This window comes from Microcebus murinus, chromosome 21 (genome assembly GCF_040939455.1).
Source record: "Microcebus murinus isolate Inina chromosome 21, M.murinus_Inina_mat1.0, whole genome shotgun sequence".
Taxonomy (NCBI): domain Eukaryota; kingdom Metazoa; phylum Chordata; class Mammalia; order Primates; family Cheirogaleidae; genus Microcebus; species Microcebus murinus.
This window is the reverse complement of record NC_134124.1, coordinates 574,429-595,265: the sequence shown is the minus strand read 5'-3', so window position 1 is coordinate 595,265 and position 20,837 is coordinate 574,429. Positions and strand designations below refer to the sequence as shown.

The window sequence follows — 20,837 nt, the reverse complement described above, 5'->3', positions numbered from 1 at the left end:
ACGGGGCCTCAGAGAAGACACCAGGCTGGGCGCCCGCCCCACAGTGGGGGCACGTCCCCCGCAGGCCACTTAGCGCCGGCCGCCGGCCGGCGGACGGTTGGGTGGCGCGAGACGCTGCGGCCGCCCTGCTACCGGGTTCCTGGGAGGGCGTCCTGGAACCAGCGTCCACACCAAGCCCTTGGAAGGCCCAGGCGACGGAGGAGCCCCGTCAGGCAGGGGCCGAGGACGGTGACGGCCCGGGCGGGGAGGAGCGTGTCAGGCAGGGGCAGAGGACGGTGACAGGTGACAGGCCGGGCGGGAAGGAGTCAGTCAGGCAGGGGCCGAGGAGGAGACGGGCTGGGTAAGGGTTAGGGTTAGAGTCAGGGCACAAGTCACAATCGCAAAGACCTGGAAGCGACCCGAGTGCCCATCGACCCACGAGTGCGTAAATGAAATGTGGCGCGTGGACACCACGGAGTGCTATTCAGCTAGGAGGAGCAGCGGTGAGAGGGCACCTCTCGTGGTTCTCCTGGCCAGAGCTGGAACCCGTTCCAGTAAGCCAGGTAGCCCAAGAATGGACACACGAGCACCACGTGCTCGCGCTCACCAGCAAATGGGTACGAACCGATGGACACCTAAGTGGACACAGAGGAATCACCTTCATCGGGTGGGTGTCGGGCGGGTGGGGGGAGGGGATGGGCATACACCTCCATTAGGAATGGGGTGGGTGCGCACCGACTGGGGGATGGGCGCACTTGAGGCTCTGACCCGAGGGGGGAGGCTGGGAGAGGGCAACGTACCCGACCTTAACATTGGTACCCCCACAATACGCTGGAACAACATCAGAGGTAAATGAATAAGAACACAGGGGGGAGGGGGGCACGGGCAACACATGTCACCTTAATACTTGGACTCCCATCATCTGCTTGAAAAGAGAGAGAAAAGAAAATGCAATCATAGAGATAAGAGACACTTTTTAAAAATAATGAATCCGAAGAGAAAAGTAAAAGGAGGCCTGTGGAGCAGGTCTGGGTGTGACTCCGGATCCCCCAACATCAGGTGCCACCACCAAAGATTCCTACGTGTAGCCCATAGAACCCCAAAAGCAACGGGACGAGTTCTGGTCACATACTCCCTCAAAATGACATCCTGGCCTTCTTCTGGAACTCCCTCCCCTCTCAGACTCTCAAGGTTTCCTCCAGCGTGTCGGTTCCCACAGAGCAGACCTTTGGTCTGAGACGCCAGGCAGCGCGGCGGGCGCTGAGGGTGGGGGTGACCCCCACCCCGGGCCGCCGACTCGCTCCCAGAAAGGGGACAGAACAAGAGGCAAAACAAAAAAAAAAAAAGAAGAAGCCTACGGCACCCGGTATTCCCAGGCGGTCTCCCATCCAAGTACTAACCAGGCCCGACCCTGCTTAGCTTCCGAGACCAGACGAGATCGGGCGCGTTCAGGGTGGTGTGGCCCTAGACGGCGGAGGGCGCCCCTGCCCCGCTCAAGAAGCCGAGCCTCTCTGCGCTTCCCCGCCGCCTCCTCCCCCCGCCCCAGGCCCCGCGCCGGCGCTGACCCGCACCGGGCCGGGCCTGTTGAGTTCACCGGCCGGGTCCGGCGGGCTCCGAGGGACGGGGGTGACAGGCGGGGCGGGGCGGGGCGGGGCGGGCAGGGAGCGGCGGGCCGGGGTGGGGGGCTGTCTTTCTATACACACACACACACACACACACACACACACACACACACACACTCACACTCACACTCACTCACTCACACTCACACAAGATGCGCCTCCACGGCTGGACTCGCCAAGGTGGAGACCTTCCAGCCCCCTTCCTCTCCTCGCCTGGCCCACCCCCAGCTCGTGGCCGCCGCCGCCGCCGCCGCCGATTGCGCACGCGCGGGTCGCCCGCCCTTTGACCCCAGGCAGGGGCCGCCATCCCCGACAACCCCTTTCAGCTGCGCCCCCCACCCTGTGGGTGGGCTGCCGCCTATTCCCCCGGGCCCGGGCTGGGGCACAGCGCATGGGGGAGAGGAGCGAGTGTATGGGGCGTCTCTCTCTCTCTCTAGGGATGTGTCCCATGGGTGGGGTGGCGTGGTTTGTGGGGCGCTGAAGAAATCAGTCCCCTCCATCTCCTACCTCTGGAAAACGCCCAAGCCCTTGGAGAACTGCCGGCAACGCGACCGTGGGGGCCGGGACCCTCCTCTGTGTCCTCCTGTGGCCCAGTCCAAGGGGCCTGGGCCTGGCCGGGGCTGCATTGGACCCCGACCACCCTGGCGTGTGGACTCGCTAAAAATCGGCGATTAGATATTGGATTCCAGCTTCATTGAGGTCATTTCACTAATGAGTGCACCGGAAAGAGTTTCCTAATCCATCTGTGAGGGTGGCAACTGAAAGAGAATTTTAAAGCTGACAGAATAGGCGAGGAAAGGCATAGGAGATTTCCACACCCAGTAAGGAAGCCTTTCCCGAAATGGAAGAAAGAAACGAGCAAACAGAGACACCGGTAGCCCGCCAGGATCAGAGTCTGCCCCCGAGAGAAAGTACCCTGACCAGGTTCACCCGTGGGTGGGTGGCGAGCTAGCGGCATTCAGAAGAGCGAGGCCCGCAGTCTGTGCAGAAGACACCTGCACTCGGGTGTGTGTGGCGGCACGATTCACAAGCAGCTCCAGATGTTAAGCCAAGGAGAAGCCAGGGAGTTCCCAACGCCCCAGGTGTCCTCAGCCCACGACTGGCTGCTGGGGGAATGCGCAGCCCGGCTCCTTGTCTCAGAGCCCTTGTCTCAGAGCGGGACAACCAGGAGGTGTGACGTACACCCCGGGGTTCCCAGGAGGATCAGGCTGAAGCTGGGACTTGGCCTGAAAGTGTCCCCTCGCATGGCCACCCCCTTCCCCTTCCTGCTCCTCTACTCCTGGTGCCCCTCCATCCAGGGGCCAGACCTTAAAGAGTCACCCGCAAGAGAATCCTGGTCCCAAAGGAGCCTTCTGGGGGACCCGTGCTGAGAGAGGTTGTGGGCATGGCCCGCTGGGGCTCTGCCCGACCCAGGGCTGAGAGATGCAACCTCCCAGCTCTGGGTCCCTGCAGGGGAAGCGTTGGCAAGCACAGGGCCAGTCCTCCAAAGGCCCAGGTGCAGGGAGCCCAGGCCAAGCAGCCTGTGGAAGAAGCCACCCCGGGAACACGACTGCAGGCCACGGCCCTTCCCACCTCCTCCTCCTCCTCCTCCTGCTCCTCCACCCCCCCCCGACCTCCCACCCCCCCACCCCACCCCCCGACATGGCGCAGGGCTCAGAGACACCTCAGACACTTGCTACCCAAAGTGCAAAGGGCATCAGTTGCTCCTCCAAACCGCCCCCCCTGCCCAGCAGACCGCGTTGTCCAGCCAGCCCCCGGGCCTCCCTGGGGTGCCCAGCACAAAAGTGCAGACAACCACCGGACCCTCAATCTCAGTTTTCGGATGTTTTTGCCACTCTGAGGACCCGCAGGCCAGCTGGGCCTTCTGGCAGGACAGAGAGCCCCGGAATCCGACGTGGAGAGCTGGGTGTACGTCCCCACGAGGAGGCGGTCCCCACCTCCGCGGCTCTCCCCTTGCGGGGGGGAAAAGCAGCCACGGGGCCTCAGAGAAGACACCAGGCTGGGCGCCCGCCCCACAGTGGGGGCACGTCCCCCGCAGGCCACTTAGCGCCGGCCGCCGGCCGGCGGACGGTTGGGTGGCGCGAGACGCTGCGGCCGCCCTGCTACCGGGTTCCTGGGAGGGCGTCCTGGAACCAGCGTCCACACCAAGCCCTTGGAAGGCCCAGGCGACGGAGGAGCCCCGTCAGGCAGGGGCCGAGGACGGTGACGGCCCGGGCGGGGAGGAGCGTGTCAGGCAGGGGCAGAGGACGGTGACAGGTGACAGGCCGGGCGGGAAGGAGTCAGTCAGGCAGGGGCCGAGGAGGAGACGGGCTGGGTAAGGGTTAGGGTTAGAGTCGGGGCACAAGTCACAATCGCAAAGACCTGGAAGCGACCCGAGTGCCCATCGACCCACGAGTGCGTAAATGAAATGTGGCGCGTGGACACCACGGAGTGCTATTCAGCTAGGAGGAGCAGCGGTGAGAGGGCACCTCTCGTGGTTCTCCTGGCCAGAGCTGGAACCCGTTCCAGTAAGCCAGGTAGCCCAAGAATGGACACACGAGCACCACGTGCTCGCGCTCACCAGCAAATGGGTACGAACCGATGGACACCTAAGTGGACACAGAGGAATCACCTTCATCGGGTGGGTGTCGGGCGGGTGGGGGGAGGGGATGGGCATACACCTCCATTAGGAATGGGGTGGGTGCGCACCGACTGGGGGATGGGCGCACTTGAGGCTCTGACCCGAGGGGGGAGGCTGGGAGAGGGCAACGTACCCGACCTTAACATTGGTACCCCCACAATACGCTGGAACAACATCAGAGGTAAATGAATAAGAACACAGGGGGGAGGGGGGCACGGGCAACACATGTCACCTTAATACTTGGACTCCCATCATCTGCTTGAAAAGAGAGAGAAAAGAAAATGCAATCATAGAGATAAGAGACACTTTTTAAAAATAATGAATCCGAAGAGAAAAGTAAAAGGAGGCCTGTGGAGCAGGTCTGGGTGTGACTCCGGATCCCCCAACATCAGGTGCCACCACCAAAGATTCCTACGTGTAGCCCATAGAACCCCAAAAGCAACGGGACGAGTTCTGGTCACATACTCCCTCAAAATGACATCCTGGCCTTCTTCTGGAACTCCCTCCCCTCTCAGACTCTCAAGGTTTCCTCCAGCGTGTCGGTTCCCACAGAGCAGACCTTTGGTCTGAGACCTGACAGTCCAGAAGCCACGCATGCTGCCGCGTGACGGCGGTGTCGCGGCTTGGGACAAGAGGAGGCCCCACGGTGCGGGCTGGGGCGCCAGGCACCGCGGCGGGCGCTGAGGGTGGGGGTGACCCCCACCCCGGGCCGCCGACTCGCTCCCAGAAAGGGGACAGAACAAGAGGCAAAACAAAAAAAAAAAAAAAAGAAGAAGCCTACGGCACCCGGTATTCCCAGGCGGTCTCCCATCCAAGTACTAACCAGGCCCGACCCTGCTTAGCTTCCCAGACCAGACGAGATCGGGCGCGTTCAGGGTGGTGTGGCCCTAGACGGCGGAGGGCGCCCCTGCCCCGCTCAAGAAGCCGAGCCTCTCTGCGCTTCCCCGCCGCCTCCTCCCCCCGCCCCAGGCCCCGCGCCGGCGCTGACCCGCACCGGGCCGGGCCTGTTGAGTTCACCGGCCGGGTCCGGCGGGCTCCGAGGGACGGGGGTGACAGGCGGGGCGGGGCGGGGCGGGGCGGGCAGGGAGCGGCGGGCCGGGGTGGGGGGCTGTCTCTCTATACACACACACACACACACACACTCACACTCACACTCACTCACTCACACTCACACAAGATGCGCCTCCACGGCTGGACTCGCCAAGGTGGAGACCTTCCAGCCCCCTTCCTCTCCTCGCCTGGCCCACCCCCAGCTCGTGGCCGCCGCCGCCGCCGCCGCCGCCGCCGATTGCGCACGCGCGGGTCGCCCGCCCTTTGACCCCAGGCAGGGGCCGCCATCCCCGACAACCCCTTTCAGCTGCGCCCCCCACCCTGTGGGTGGGCTGCCGCCTATTCCCCCGGGCCCGGGCTGGGGCACAGCGCATGGGGGAGGGGAGCGAGTGTATGGGGCGTCTCTCTCTCTCTCTAGGGATGTGTCCCATGGGTGGGGTGGCGTGGTTTGTGGGGCGCTGAAGAAATCAGTCCCCTCCATCTCCTACCTCTGGAAAACGCCCAAGCCCTTGGAGAACTGCCGGCAACGCGACCGTGGGGGCCGGGACCCTCCTCTGTGTCCTCCTGTGGCCCAGTCCAAGGGGCCTGGGCCTGGCCGGGGCTGCATTGGACCCCGACCACCCTGGCGTGTGGACTCGCTAAAAATCGGCGATTAGATATTGGATTCCAGCTTCATTGAGGTCATTTCACTAATGAGTGCACCGGAAAGAGTTTCCTAATCCATCTGTGAGGGTGGCAACTGAAAGAGAATTTTAAAGCTGACAGAATAGGCGAGGAAAGGCATAGGAGATTTCCACACCCAGTAAGGAAGCCTTTCCCGAAATGGAAGAAAGAAACGAGCAAACAGAAACACCGGTAGCCCGCCAGGATCAGAGTCTGCCCCCGAGAGAAAGTACCCTGACCAGGTTCACCCGTGGGTGGGTGGCGAGCTAGCGGCATTCAGAAGAGCGAGGCCCGCAGTCTGTGCAGAAGACACCTGCACTCGGGTGTGTGTGGCGGCACGATTCACAAGCAGCTCCAGATGTTAAGCCAAGGAGAAGCCAGGGAGTTCCCAACGCCCCAGGTGTCCTCAGCCCACGACTGGCTGCTGGGGGAATGCGCAGCCCGGCTCCTTGTCTCAGAGCCCTTGTCTCAGAGCGGGACAACCAGGAGGTGTGACGTACACCCCGGGGTTCCCAGGAGGATCAGGCTGAAGCTGGGACTTGGCCTGAAAGTGTCCCCTCGCATGGCCACCCCCTTCCCCTTCCTGCTCCTCTACTCCTGGTGCCCCTCCATCCAGGGGCCAGACCTTAAAGAGTCACCCGCAAGAGAATCCTGGTCCCAAAGGAGCCTTCTGGGGGACCCGTGCTGAGAGAGGTTGTGGGCATGGCCCGCTGGGGCTCTGCCCGACCCAGGGCTGAGAGATGCAACCTCCCAGCTCTGGGTCCCTGCAGGGGAAGCGTTGGCAAGCACAGGGCCAGTCCTCCAAAGGCCCAGGTGCAGGGAGCCCAGGCCAAGCAGCCTGTGGAAGAAGCCACCCCGGGAACACGACTGCAGGCCACGGCCCTTCCCACCTCCTCCTCCTCCTCCTCCTGCTCCTCCACCCCCCCCCGACCTCCCACCCCCCCACCCCACCCCCCGACATGGCGCAGGGCTCAGAGACACCTCAGACACTTGCTACCCAAAGTGCAAAGGGCATCAGTTGCTCCTCCAAACCGCCCCCCCTGCCCAGCAGACCGCGTTGTCCAGCCAGCCCCCGGGCCTCCCTGGGGTGCCCAGCACAAAAGTGCAGACAACCACCGGACCCTCAATCTCAGTTTTCGGATGTTTTTGCCACTCTGAGGACCCGCAGGCCAGCTGGGCCTTCTGGCAGGACAGAGAGCCCCGGAATCCGACGTGGAGAGCTGGGTGTACGTCCCCACGAGGAGGCGGTCCCCACCTCCGCGGCTCTCCCCTTGCGGGGGGGAAAAGCAGCCACGGGGCCTCAGAGAAGACACCAGGCTGGGCGCCCGCCCCACAGTGGGGGCACGTCCCCCGCAGGCCACTTAGCGCCGGCCGCCGGCCGGCGGACGGTTGGGTGGCGCGAGACGCTGCGGCCGCCCTGCTACCGGGTTCCTGGGAGGGCGTCCTGGAACCAGCGTCCACACCAAGCCCTTGGAAGGCCCAGGCGACGGAGGAGCCCCGTCAGGCAGGGGCCGAGGACGGTGACGGCCCGGGCGGGGAGGAGCGTGTCAGGCAGGGGCAGAGGACGGTGACAGGTGACAGGCCGGGCGGGAAGGAGTCAGTCAGGCAGGGGCCGAGGAGGAGACGGGCTGGGTAAGGGTTAGGGTTAGAGTCAGGGCACAAGTCACAATCGCAAAGACCTGGAAGCGACCCGAGTGCCCATCGACCCACGAGTGCGTAAATGAAATGTGGCGCGTGGACACCACGGAGTGCTATTCAGCTAGGAGGAGCAGCGGTGAGAGGGCACCTCTCGTGGTTCTCCTGGCCAGAGCTGGAACCCGTTCCAGTAAGCCAGGTAGCCCAAGAATGGACACACGAGCACCACGTGCTCGCGCTCACCAGCAAATGGGTACGAACCGATGGACACCTAAGTGGACACAGAGGAATCACCTTCATCGGGTGGGTGTCGGGCGGGTGGGGGGAGGGGATGGGCATACACCTCCATTAGGAATGGGGTGGGTGCGCACCGACTGGGGGATGGGCGCACTTGAGGCTCTGACCCGAGGGGGGAGGCTGGGAGAGGGCAACGTACCCGACCTTAACATTGGTACCCCCACAATACGCTGGAACAACATCAGAGGTAAATGAATAAGAACACAGGGGGGAGGGGGGCACGGGCAACACATGTCACCTTAATACTTGGACTCCCATCATCTGCTTGAAAAGAGAGAGAAAAGAAAATGCAATCATAGAGATAAGAGACACTTTTTAAAAATAATGAATCCGAAGAGAAAAGTAAAAGGAGGCCTGTGGAGCAGGTCTGGGTGTGACTCCGGATCCCCCAACATCAGGTGCCACCACCAAAGATTCCTACGTGTAGCCCATAGAACCCCAAAAGCAACGGGACGAGTTCTGGTCACATACTCCCTCAAAATGACATCCTGGCCTTCTTCTGGAACTCCCTCCCCTCTCAGACTCTCAAGGTTTCCTCCAGCGTGTCGGTTCCCACAGAGCAGACCTTTGGTCTGAGACGCCAGGCAGCGCGGCGGGCGCTGAGGGTGGGGGTGACCCCCACCCCGGGCCGCCGACTCGCTCCCAGAAAGGGGACAGAACAAGAGGCAAAACAAAAAAAAAAAAAGAAGAAGCCTACGGCACCCGGTATTCCCAGGCGGTCTCCCATCCAAGTACTAACCAGGCCCGACCCTGCTTAGCTTCCGAGACCAGACGAGATCGGGCGCGTTCAGGGTGGTGTGGCCCTAGACGGCGGAGGGCGCCCCTGCCCCGCTCAAGAAGCCGAGCCTCTCTGCGCTTCCCCGCCGCCTCCTCCCCCCGCCCCAGGCCCCGCGCCGGCGCTGACCCGCACCGGGCCGGGCCTGTTGAGTTCACCGGCCGGGTCCGGCGGGCTCCGAGGGACGGGGGTGACAGGCGGGGCGGGGCGGGGCGGGGCGGGCAGGGAGCGGCGGGCCGGGGTGGGGGGCTGTCTTTCTATACACACACACACACACACACACACACACACACACACACACACTCACACTCACACTCACTCACTCACACTCACACAAGATGCGCCTCCACGGCTGGACTCGCCAAGGTGGAGACCTTCCAGCCCCCTTCCTCTCCTCGCCTGGCCCACCCCCAGCTCGTGGCCGCCGCCGCCGCCGCCGCCGATTGCGCACGCGCGGGTCGCCCGCCCTTTGACCCCAGGCAGGGGCCGCCATCCCCGACAACCCCTTTCAGCTGCGCCCCCCACCCTGTGGGTGGGCTGCCGCCTATTCCCCCGGGCCCGGGCTGGGGCACAGCGCATGGGGGAGAGGAGCGAGTGTATGGGGCGTCTCTCTCTCTCTCTAGGGATGTGTCCCATGGGTGGGGTGGCGTGGTTTGTGGGGCGCTGAAGAAATCAGTCCCCTCCATCTCCTACCTCTGGAAAACGCCCAAGCCCTTGGAGAACTGCCGGCAACGCGACCGTGGGGGCCGGGACCCTCCTCTGTGTCCTCCTGTGGCCCAGTCCAAGGGGCCTGGGCCTGGCCGGGGCTGCATTGGACCCCGACCACCCTGGCGTGTGGACTCGCTAAAAATCGGCGATTAGATATTGGATTCCAGCTTCATTGAGGTCATTTCACTAATGAGTGCACCGGAAAGAGTTTCCTAATCCATCTGTGAGGGTGGCAACTGAAAGAGAATTTTAAAGCTGACAGAATAGGCGAGGAAAGGCATAGGAGATTTCCACACCCAGTAAGGAAGCCTTTCCCGAAATGGAAGAAAGAAACGAGCAAACAGAGACACCGGTAGCCCGCCAGGATCAGAGTCTGCCCCCGAGAGAAAGTACCCTGACCAGGTTCACCCGTGGGTGGGTGGCGAGCTAGCGGCATTCAGAAGAGCGAGGCCCGCAGTCTGTGCAGAAGACACCTGCACTCGGGTGTGTGTGGCGGCACGATTCACAAGCAGCTCCAGATGTTAAGCCAAGGAGAAGCCAGGGAGTTCCCAACGCCCCAGGTGTCCTCAGCCCACGACTGGCTGCTGGGGGAATGCGCAGCCCGGCTCCTTGTCTCAGAGCCCTTGTCTCAGAGCGGGACAACCAGGAGGTGTGACGTACACCCCGGGGTTCCCAGGAGGATCAGGCTGAAGCTGGGACTTGGCCTGAAAGTGTCCCCTCGCATGGCCACCCCCTTCCCCTTCCTGCTCCTCTACTCCTGGTGCCCCTCCATCCAGGGGCCAGACCTTAAAGAGTCACCCGCAAGAGAATCCTGGTCCCAAAGGAGCCTTCTGGGGGACCCGTGCTGAGAGAGGTTGTGGGCATGGCCCGCTGGGGCTCTGCCCGACCCAGGGCTGAGAGATGCAACCTCCCAGCTCTGGGTCCCTGCAGGGGAAGCGTTGGCAAGCACAGGGCCAGTCCTCCAAAGGCCCAGGTGCAGGGAGCCCAGGCCAAGCAGCCTGTGGAAGAAGCCACCCCGGGAACACGACTGCAGGCCACGGCCCTTCCCACCTCCTCCTCCTCCTCCTCCTGCTCCTCCACCCCCCCCCGACCTCCCACCCCCCCACCCCACCCCCCGACATGGCGCAGGGCTCAGAGACACCTCAGACACTTGCTACCCAAAGTGCAAAGGGCATCAGTTGCTCCTCCAAACCGCCCCCCCTGCCCAGCAGACCGCGTTGTCCAGCCAGCCCCCGGGCCTCCCTGGGGTGCCCAGCACAAAAGTGCAGACAACCACCGGACCCTCAATCTCAGTTTTCGGATGTTTTTGCCACTCTGAGGACCCGCAGGCCAGCTGGGCCTTCTGGCAGGACAGAGAGCCCCGGAATCCGACGTGGAGAGCTGGGTGTACGTCCCCACGAGGAGGCGGTCCCCACCTCCGCGGCTCTCCCCTTGCGGGGGGGAAAAGCAGCCACGGGGCCTCAGAGAAGACACCAGGCTGGGCGCCCGCCCCACAGTGGGGGCACGTCCCCCGCAGGCCACTTAGCGCCGGCCGCCGGCCGGCGGACGGTTGGGTGGCGCGAGACGCTGCGGCCGCCCTGCTACCGGGTTCCTGGGAGGGCGTCCTGGAACCAGCGTCCACACCAAGCCCTTGGAAGGCCCAGGCGACGGAGGAGCCCCGTCAGGCAGGGGCCGAGGACGGTGACGGCCCGGGCGGGGAGGAGCGTGTCAGGCAGGGGCAGAGGACGGTGACAGGTGACAGGCCGGGCGGGAAGGAGTCAGTCAGGCAGGGGCCGAGGAGGAGACGGGCTGGGTAAGGGTTAGGGTTAGAGTCGGGGCACAAGTCACAATCGCAAAGACCTGGAAGCGACCCGAGTGCCCATCGACCCACGAGTGCGTAAATGAAATGTGGCGCGTGGACACCACGGAGTGCTATTCAGCTAGGAGGAGCAGCGGTGAGAGGGCACCTCTCGTGGTTCTCCTGGCCAGAGCTGGAACCCGTTCCAGTAAGCCAGGTAGCCCAAGAATGGACACACGAGCACCACGTGCTCGCGCTCACCAGCAAATGGGTACGAACCGATGGACACCTAAGTGGACACAGAGGAATCACCTTCATCGGGTGGGTGTCGGGCGGGTGGGGGGAGGGGATGGGCATACACCTCCATTAGGAATGGGGTGGGTGCGCACCGACTGGGGGATGGGCGCACTTGAGGCTCTGACCCGAGGGGGGAGGCTGGGAGAGGGCAACGTACCCGACCTTAACATTGGTACCCCCACAATACGCTGGAACAACATCAGAGGTAAATGAATAAGAACACAGGGGGGAGGGGGGCACGGGCAACACATGTCACCTTAATACTTGGACTCCCATCATCTGCTTGAAAAGAGAGAGAAAAGAAAATGCAATCATAGAGATAAGAGACACTTTTTAAAAATAATGAATCCGAAGAGAAAAGTAAAAGGAGGCCTGTGGAGCAGGTCTGGGTGTGACTCCGGATCCCCCAACATCAGGTGCCACCACCAAAGATTCCTACGTGTAGCCCATAGAACCCCAAAAGCAACGGGACGAGTTCTGGTCACATACTCCCTCAAAATGACATCCTGGCCTTCTTCTGGAACTCCCTCCCCTCTCAGACTCTCAAGGTTTCCTCCAGCGTGTCGGTTCCCACAGAGCAGACCTTTGGTCTGAGACCTGACAGTCCAGAAGCCACGCATGCTGCCGCGTGACGGCGGTGTCGCGGCTTGGGACAAGAGGAGGCCCCACGGTGCGGGCTGGGGCGCCAGGCACCGCGGCGGGCGCTGAGGGTGGGGGTGACCCCCACCCCGGGCCGCCGACTCGCTCCCAGAAAGGGGACAGAACAAGAGGCAAAACAAAAAAAAAAAAAAAAGAAGAAGCCTACGGCACCCGGTATTCCCAGGCGGTCTCCCATCCAAGTACTAACCAGGCCCGACCCTGCTTAGCTTCCCAGACCAGACGAGATCGGGCGCGTTCAGGGTGGTGTGGCCCTAGACGGCGGAGGGCGCCCCTGCCCCGCTCAAGAAGCCGAGCCTCTCTGCGCTTCCCCGCCGCCTCCTCCCCCCGCCCCAGGCCCCGCGCCGGCGCTGACCCGCACCGGGCCGGGCCTGTTGAGTTCACCGGCCGGGTCCGGCGGGCTCCGAGGGACGGGGGTGACAGGCGGGGCGGGGCGGGGCGGGGCGGGCAGGGAGCGGCGGGCCGGGGTGGGGGGCTGTCTCTCTATACACACACACACACACACACACTCACACTCACACTCACTCACTCACACTCACACAAGATGCGCCTCCACGGCTGGACTCGCCAAGGTGGAGACCTTCCAGCCCCCTTCCTCTCCTCGCCTGGCCCACCCCCAGCTCGTGGCCGCCGCCGCCGCCGCCGCCGCCGCCGATTGCGCACGCGCGGGTCGCCCGCCCTTTGACCCCAGGCAGGGGCCGCCATCCCCGACAACCCCTTTCAGCTGCGCCCCCCACCCTGTGGGTGGGCTGCCGCCTATTCCCCCGGGCCCGGGCTGGGGCACAGCGCATGGGGGAGGGGAGCGAGTGTATGGGGCGTCTCTCTCTCTCTCTAGGGATGTGTCCCATGGGTGGGGTGGCGTGGTTTGTGGGGCGCTGAAGAAATCAGTCCCCTCCATCTCCTACCTCTGGAAAACGCCCAAGCCCTTGGAGAACTGCCGGCAACGCGACCGTGGGGGCCGGGACCCTCCTCTGTGTCCTCCTGTGGCCCAGTCCAAGGGGCCTGGGCCTGGCCGGGGCTGCATTGGACCCCGACCACCCTGGCGTGTGGACTCGCTAAAAATCGGCGATTAGATATTGGATTCCAGCTTCATTGAGGTCATTTCACTAATGAGTGCACCGGAAAGAGTTTCCTAATCCATCTGTGAGGGTGGCAACTGAAAGAGAATTTTAAAGCTGACAGAATAGGCGAGGAAAGGCATAGGAGATTTCCACACCCAGTAAGGAAGCCTTTCCCGAAATGGAAGAAAGAAACGAGCAAACAGAAACACCGGTAGCCCGCCAGGATCAGAGTCTGCCCCCGAGAGAAAGTACCCTGACCAGGTTCACCCGTGGGTGGGTGGCGAGCTAGCGGCATTCAGAAGAGCGAGGCCCGCAGTCTGTGCAGAAGACACCTGCACTCGGGTGTGTGTGGCGGCACGATTCACAAGCAGCTCCAGATGTTAAGCCAAGGAGAAGCCAGGGAGTTCCCAACGCCCCAGGTGTCCTCAGCCCACGACTGGCTGCTGGGGGAATGCGCAGCCCGGCTCCTTGTCTCAGAGCCCTTGTCTCAGAGCGGGACAACCAGGAGGTGTGACGTACACCCCGGGGTTCCCAGGAGGATCAGGCTGAAGCTGGGACTTGGCCTGAAAGTGTCCCCTCGCATGGCCACCCCCTTCCCCTTCCTGCTCCTCTACTCCTGGTGCCCCTCCATCCAGGGGCCAGACCTTAAAGAGTCACCCGCAAGAGAATCCTGGTCCCAAAGGAGCCTTCTGGGGGACCCGTGCTGAGAGAGGTTGTGGGCATGGCCCGCTGGGGCTCTGCCCGACCCAGGGCTGAGAGATGCAACCTCCCAGCTCTGGGTCCCTGCAGGGGAAGCGTTGGCAAGCACAGGGCCAGTCCTCCAAAGGCCCAGGTGCAGGGAGCCCAGGCCAAGCAGCCTGTGGAAGAAGCCACCCCGGGAACACGACTGCAGGCCACGGCCCTTCCCACCTCCTCCTCCTCCTCCTCCTGCTCCTCCACCCCCCCCCGACCTCCCACCCCCCCACCCCACCCCCCGACATGGCGCAGGGCTCAGAGACACCTCAGACACTTGCTACCCAAAGTGCAAAGGGCATCAGTTGCTCCTCCAAACCGCCCCCCCTGCCCAGCAGACCGCGTTGTCCAGCCAGCCCCCGGGCCTCCCTGGGGTGCCCAGCACAAAAGTGCAGACAACCACCGGACCCTCAATCTCAGTTTTCGGATGTTTTTGCCACTCTGAGGACCCGCAGGCCAGCTGGGCCTTCTGGCAGGACAGAGAGCCCCGGAATCCGACGTGGAGAGCTGGGTGTACGTCCCCACGAGGAGGCGGTCCCCACCTCCGCGGCTCTCCCCTTGCGGGGGGGAAAAGCAGCCACGGGGCCTCAGAGAAGACACCAGGCTGGGCGCCCGCCCCACAGTGGGGGCACGTCCCCCGCAGGCCACTTAGCGCCGGCCGCCGGCCGGCGGACGGTTGGGTGGCGCGAGACGCTGCGGCCGCCCTGCTACCGGGTTCCTGGGAGGGCGTCCTGGAACCAGCGTCCACACCAAGCCCTTGGAAGGCCCAGGCGACGGAGGAGCCCCGTCAGGCAGGGGCCGAGGACGGTGACGGCCCGGGCGGGGAGGAGCGTGTCAGGCAGGGGCAGAGGACGGTGACAGGTGACAGGCCGGGCGGGAAGGAGTCAGTCAGGCAGGGGCCGAGGAGGAGACGGGCTGGGTAAGGGTTAGGGTTAGAGTCAGGGCACAAGTCACAATCGCAAAGACCTGGAAGCGACCCGAGTGCCCATCGACCCACGAGTGCGTAAATGAAATGTGGCGCGTGGACACCACGGAGTGCTATTCAGCTAGGAGGAGCAGCGGTGAGAGGGCACCTCTCGTGGTTCTCCTGGCCAGAGCTGGAACCCGTTCCAGTAAGCCAGGTAGCCCAAGAATGGACACACGAGCACCACGTGCTCGCGCTCACCAGCAAATGGGTACGAACCGATGGACACCTAAGTGGACACAGAGGAATCACCTTCATCGGGTGGGTGTCGGGCGGGTGGGGGGAGGGGATGGGCATACACCTCCATTAGGAATGGGGTGGGTGCGCACCGACTGGGGGATGGGCGCACTTGAGGCTCTGACCCGAGGGGGGAGGCTGGGAGAGGGCAACGTACCCGACCTTAACATTGGTACCCCCACAATACGCTGGAACAACATCAGAGGTAAATGAATAAGAACACAGGGGGGAGGGGGGCACGGGCAACACATGTCACCTTAATACTTGGACTCCCATCATCTGCTTGAAAAGAGAGAGAAAAGAAAATGCAATCATAGAGATAAGAGACACTTTTTAAAAATAATGAATCCGAAGAGAAAAGTAAAAGGAGGCCTGTGGAGCAGGTCTGGGTGTGACTCCGGATCCCCCAACATCAGGTGCCACCACCAAAGATTCCTACGTGTAGCCCATAGAACCCCAAAAGCAACGGGACGAGTTCTGGTCACATACTCCCTCAAAATGACATCCTGGCCTTCTTCTGGAACTCCCTCCCCTCTCAGACTCTCAAGGTTTCCTCCAGCGTGTCGGTTCCCACAGAGCAGACCTTTGGTCTGAGACCTGACAGTCCAGAAGCCACGCATGCTGCCGCGTGACGGCGGTGTCGCGGCTTGGGACAAGAGGAGGCCCCACGGTGCGGGCTGGGGCGCCAGGCACCGCGGCGGGCGCTGAGGGTGGGGGTGACCCCCACCCCGGGCCGCCGACTCGCTCCCAGAAAGGGGACAGAACAAGAGGCAAAACAAAAAAAAAAAAAAAAGAAGAAGCCTACGGCACCCGGTATTCCCAGGCGGTCTCCCATCCAAGTACTAACCAGGCCCGACCCTGCTTAGCTTCCCAGACCAGACGAGATCGGGCGCGTTCAGGGTGGTGTGGCCCTAGACGGCGGAGGGCGCCCCTGCCCCGCTCAAGAAGCCGAGCCTCTCTGCGCTTCCCCGCCGCCTCCTCCCCCCGCCCCAGGCCCCGCGCCGGCGCTGACCCGCACCGGGCCGGGCCTGTTGAGTTCACCGGCCGGGTCCGGCGGGCTCCGAGGGACGGGGGTGACAGGCGGGGCGGGGCGGGGCGGGGCGGGCAGGGAGCGGCGGGCCGGGGTGGGGGGCTGTCTCTCTATACACACACACACACACACACACTCACACTCACACTCACTCACTCACACTCACACAAGATGCGCCTCCACGGCTGGACTCGCCAAGGTGGAGACCTTCCAGCCCCCTTCCTCTCCTCGCCTGGCCCACCCCCAGCTCGTGGCCGCCGCCGCCGCCGCCGCCGCCGCCGATTGCGCACGCGCGGGTCGCCCGCCCTTTGACCCCAGGCAGGGGCCGCCATCCCCGACAACCCCTTTCAGCTGCGCCCCCCACCCTGTGGGTGGGCTGCCGCCTATTCCCCCGGGCCCGGGCTGGGGCACAGCGCATGGGGGAGGGGAGCGAGTGTATGGGGCGTCTCTCTCTCTCTCTAGGGATGTGTCCCATGGGTGGGGTGGCGTGGTTTGTGGGGCGCTGAAGAAATCAGTCCCCTCCATCTCCTACCTCTGGAAAACGCCCAAGCCCTTGGAGAACTGCCGGCAACGCGACCGTGGGGGCCGGGACCCTCCTCTGTGTCCTCCTGTGGCCCAGTCCAAGGGGCCTGGGCCTGGCCGGGGCTGCATTGGACCCCGACCACCCTGGCGTGTGGACTCGCTAAAAATCGGCGATTAGATATTGGATTCCAGCTTCATTGAGGTCATTTCACTAATGAGTGCACCGGAAAGAGTTTCCTAATCCATCTGTGAGGGTGGCAACTGAAAGAGAATTTTAAAGCTGACAGAATAGGCGAGGAAAGGCATAGGAGATTTCCACACCCAGTAAGGAAGCCTTTCCCGAAATGGAAGAAAGAAACGAGCAAACAGAAACACCGGTAGCCCGCCAGGATCAGAGTCTGCCCCCGAGAGAAAGTACCCTGACCAGGTTCACCCGTGGGTGGGTGGCGAGCTAGCGGCATTCAGAAGAGCGAGGCCCGCAGTCTGTGCAGAAGACACCTGCACTCGGGTGTGTGTGGCGGCACGATTCACAAGCAGCTCCAGATGTTAAGCCAAGGAGAAGCCAGGGAGTTCCCAACGCCCCAGGTGTCCTCAGCCCACGACTGGCTGCTGGGGGAATGCGCAGCCCGGCTCCTTGTCTCAGAGCCCTTGTCTCAGAGCGGGACAACCAGGAGGTGTGACGTACACCCCGGGGTTCCCAGGAGGATCAGGCTGAAGCTGGGACTTGGCCTGAAAGTGTCCCCTCGCATGGCCACCCCCTTCCCCTTCCTGCTCCTCTACTCCTGGTGCCCCTCCATCCAGGGGCCAGACCTTAAAGAGTCACCCGCAAGAGAATCCTGGTCCCAAAGGAGCCTTCTGGGGGACCCGTGCTGAGAGAGGTTGTGGGCATGGCCCGCTGGGGCTCTGCCCGACCCAGGGCTGAGAGATGCAACCTCCCAGCTCTGGGTCCCTGCAGGGGAAGCGTTGGCAAGCACAGGGCCAGTCCTCCAAAGGCCCAGGTGCAGGGAGCCCAGGCCAAGCAGCCTGTGGAAGAAGCCACCCCGGGAACACGACTGCAGGCCACGGCCCTTCCCACCTCCTCCTCCTCCTCCTCCTGCTCCTCCACCCCCCCCCCGACCTCCCACCCCCCCACCCCACCCCCCGACATGGCGCAGGGCTCAGAGACACCTCAGACACTTGCTACCCAAAGTGCAAAGGGCATCAGTTGCTCCTCCAAACCGCCCCCCCTGCCCAGCAGACCGCGTTGTCCAGCCAGCCCCCGGGCCTCCCTGGGGTGCCCAGCACAAAAGTGCAGACAACCACCGGACCCTCAATCTCAGTTTTCGGATGTTTTTGCCACTCTGAGGACCCGCAGGCCAGCTGGGCCTTCTGGCAGGACAGAGAGCCCCGGAATCCGACGTGGAGAGCTGGGTGTACGTCCCCACGAGGAGGCGGTCCCCACCTCCGCGGCTCTCCCCTTGCGGGGGGGAAAAGCAGCCACGGGGCCTCAGAGAAGACACCAGGCTGGGCGCCCGCCCCACAGTGGGGGCACGTCCCCCGCAGGCCACTTAGCGCCGGCCGCCGGCCGGCGGACGGTTGGGTGGCGCGAGACGCTGCGGCCGCCCTGCTACCGGGTTCCTGGGAGGGCGTCCTGGAACCAGCGTCCACACCAAGCCCTTGGAAGGCCCAGGCGACGGAGGAGCCCCGTCAGGCAGGGGCCGAGGACGGTGACGGCCCGGGCGGGGAGGAGCGTGTCAGGCAGGGGCAGAGGACGGTGACAGGTGACAGGCCGGGCGGGAAGGAGTCAGTCAGGCAGGGGCCGAGGAGGAGACGGGCTGGGTAAGGGTTAGGGTTAGAGTCAGGGCACAAGTCACAATCGCAAAGACCTGGAAGCGACCCGAGTGCCCATCGACCCACGAGTGCGTAAATGAAATGTGGCGCGTGGACACCACGGAGTGCTATTCAGCTAGGAGGAGCAGCGGTGAGAGGGCACCTCTCGTGGTTCTCCTGGCCAGAGCTGGAACCCGTTCCAGTAAGCCAGGTAGCCCAAGAATGGACACACGAGCACCACGTGCTCGCGCTCACCAGCAAATGGGTACGAACCGATGGACACCTAAGTGGACACAGAGGAATCACCTTCATCGGGTGGGTGTCGGGCGGGTGGGGGGAGGGGATGGGCATACACCTCCATTAGGAATGGGGTGGGTGCGCACCGACTGGGGGATGGGCGCACTTGAGGCTCTGACCCGAGGGGGGAGGCTGGGAGAGGGCAACGTACCCGACCTTAACATTGGTACCCCCACAATACGCTGGAACAACATCAGAGGTAAATGAATAAGAACACAGGGGGGAGGGGGGCACGGGCAACACATGTCACCTTAATACTTGGACTCCCATCATCTGCTTGAAAAGAGAGAGAAAAGAAAATGCAATCATAGAGATAAGAGACACTTTTTAAAAATAATGAATCCGAAGAGAAAAGTAAAAGGAGGCCTGTGGAGCAGGTCTGGGTGTGACTCCGGATCCCCCAACATCAGGTGCCACCACCAAAGATTCCTACGTGTAGCCCATAGAACCCCAAAAGCAACGGGACGAGTTCTGGTCACATACTCCCTCAAAATGACATCCTGGCCTTCTTCTGGAACTCCCTCCCCTCTCAGACTCTCAAGGTTTCCTCCAGCGTGTCGGTTCCCACAGAGCAGACCTTTGGTCTGAGACGCCAGGCAGCGCGGCGGGCGCTGAGGGTGGGGGTGACCCCCACCCCGGGCCGCCGACTCGCTCCCAGAAAGGGGACAGAACAAGAGGCAAAACAAAAAAAAAAAAAGAAGAAGCCTACGGCACCCGGTATTCCCAGGCGGTCTCCCATCCAAGTACTAACCAGGCCCGACCCTGCTTAGCTTCCGAGACCAGACGAGATCGGGCGCGTTCAGGGTGGTGTGGCCCTAGACGGCGGAGGGCGCCCCTGCCCCGCTCAAGAAGCCGAGCCTCTCTGCGCTTCCCCGCCGCCTCCTCCCCCCGCCCCAGGCCCCGCGCCGGCGCTGACCCGCACCGGGCCGGGCCTGTTGAGTTCACCGGCCGGGTCCGGCGGGCTCCGAGGGACGGGGGTGACAGGCGGGGCGGGGCGGGGCGGGGCGGGCAGGGAGCGGCGGGCCGGGGTGGGGGGCTGTCTTTCTATACACACACACACACACACACACACACACACACACACACACTCACACTCACACTCACTCACTCACACTCACACAAGATGCGCCTCCACGGCTGGACTCGCCAAGGTGGAGACCTTCCAGCCCCCTTCCTCTCCTCGCCTGGCCCACCCCCAGCTCGTGGCCGCCGCCGCCGCCGCCGCCGATTGCGCACGCGCGGGTCGCCCGCCCTTTGACCCCAGGCAGGGGCCGCCATCCCCGACAACCCCTTTCAGCTGCGCCCCCCACCCTGTGGGTGGGCTGCCGCCTATTCCCCCGGGCCCGGGCTGGGGCACAGCGCATGGGGGAGGGGAGCGAGTGTATGGGGCGTCTCTCTCTCTCTCTAGGGATGTGTCCCATGGGTGGGGTGGCGTGGTTTGTGGGGCGCTGAAGAAATCAGTCCCCTCCATCTCCTACCTCTGGAAAACGCCCAAGCCCTTGGAGAACTGCCGGCAACGCGACCGTGGGGGCCGGGACCCTCCTCTGTGTCCTCCTGTGGCCCAGTCCAAGGGGCCTGGGCCTGGCCGGGGCTGCATTGGACCCCGACCACCCTGGCGTGTGGACTCGCTAAAAATCGGCGATTAGATATTGGATTCCAGCTTCATTGAGGTCATTTCACTAATGAGTGCACCGGAAAGAGTTTCCTAATCCATCTGTGAGGGTGGCAACTGAAAGAGAATTTTAAAGCTGACAGAATAGGCGAGGAAAGGCATAGGAGATTTCCACACCCAGTAAGGAAGCCTTTCCCGAAATGGAAGAAAGAAACGAGCAAACAGAGACACCGGTAGCCCGCCAGGATCAGAGTCTGCCCCCGAGAGAAAGTACCCTGACCAGGTTCACCCGTGGGTGGGTGGCGAGCTAGCGGCATTCAGAAGAGCGAGGCCCGCAGTCTGTGCAGAAGACACCTGCACTCGGGTGTGTGTGGCGGCACGATTCACAAGCAGCTCCAGATGTTAAGCCAAGGAGAAGCCAGGGAGTTCCCAACGCCCCAGGTGTCCTCAGCCCACGACTGGCTGCTGGGGGAATGCGCAGCCCGGCTCCTTG

General features: G+C 63.4%; 6 non-coding genes across 6 annotated transcripts; all 6 read right to left on the bottom strand.

Moving 5' to 3' along the window:
- Positions 1–1,330: 1,330 nt before the first annotated feature.
- On the bottom strand, positions 1,331–1,449 carry LOC142863189 (5S ribosomal RNA). The gene has a single exon (XR_012914083.1). It is a non-coding gene; the product is annotated as a 5S ribosomal RNA (ribosomal RNA).
- Positions 1,450–4,995: 3,546 nt separating this feature from the next.
- Positions 4,996–5,114, bottom strand: LOC142863221 (5S ribosomal RNA). The gene has a single exon (XR_012914115.1). It is a non-coding gene; the product is annotated as a 5S ribosomal RNA (ribosomal RNA).
- A 3,442-nt stretch (positions 5,115–8,556) lies between these two features.
- On the bottom strand, positions 8,557–8,675 carry LOC142863178 (5S ribosomal RNA). Its single transcript, XR_012914072.1, has one exon. It is a non-coding gene; the product is annotated as a 5S ribosomal RNA (ribosomal RNA).
- Positions 8,676–12,221: 3,546 nt separating this feature from the next.
- Positions 12,222–12,340, bottom strand: LOC142863220 (5S ribosomal RNA). Its single transcript, XR_012914114.1, has one exon. It is a non-coding gene; the product is annotated as a 5S ribosomal RNA (ribosomal RNA).
- A 3,532-nt stretch (positions 12,341–15,872) lies between these two features.
- On the bottom strand, positions 15,873–15,991 carry LOC142863219 (5S ribosomal RNA). Its single transcript, XR_012914113.1, has one exon. It is a non-coding gene; the product is annotated as a 5S ribosomal RNA (ribosomal RNA).
- A 3,443-nt stretch (positions 15,992–19,434) lies between these two features.
- LOC142863167 (5S ribosomal RNA) lies at positions 19,435–19,553 on the bottom strand. The gene has a single exon (XR_012914061.1). It is a non-coding gene; the product is annotated as a 5S ribosomal RNA (ribosomal RNA).
- Between the last annotated feature and the right edge of the window lie 1,284 nt (positions 19,554–20,837).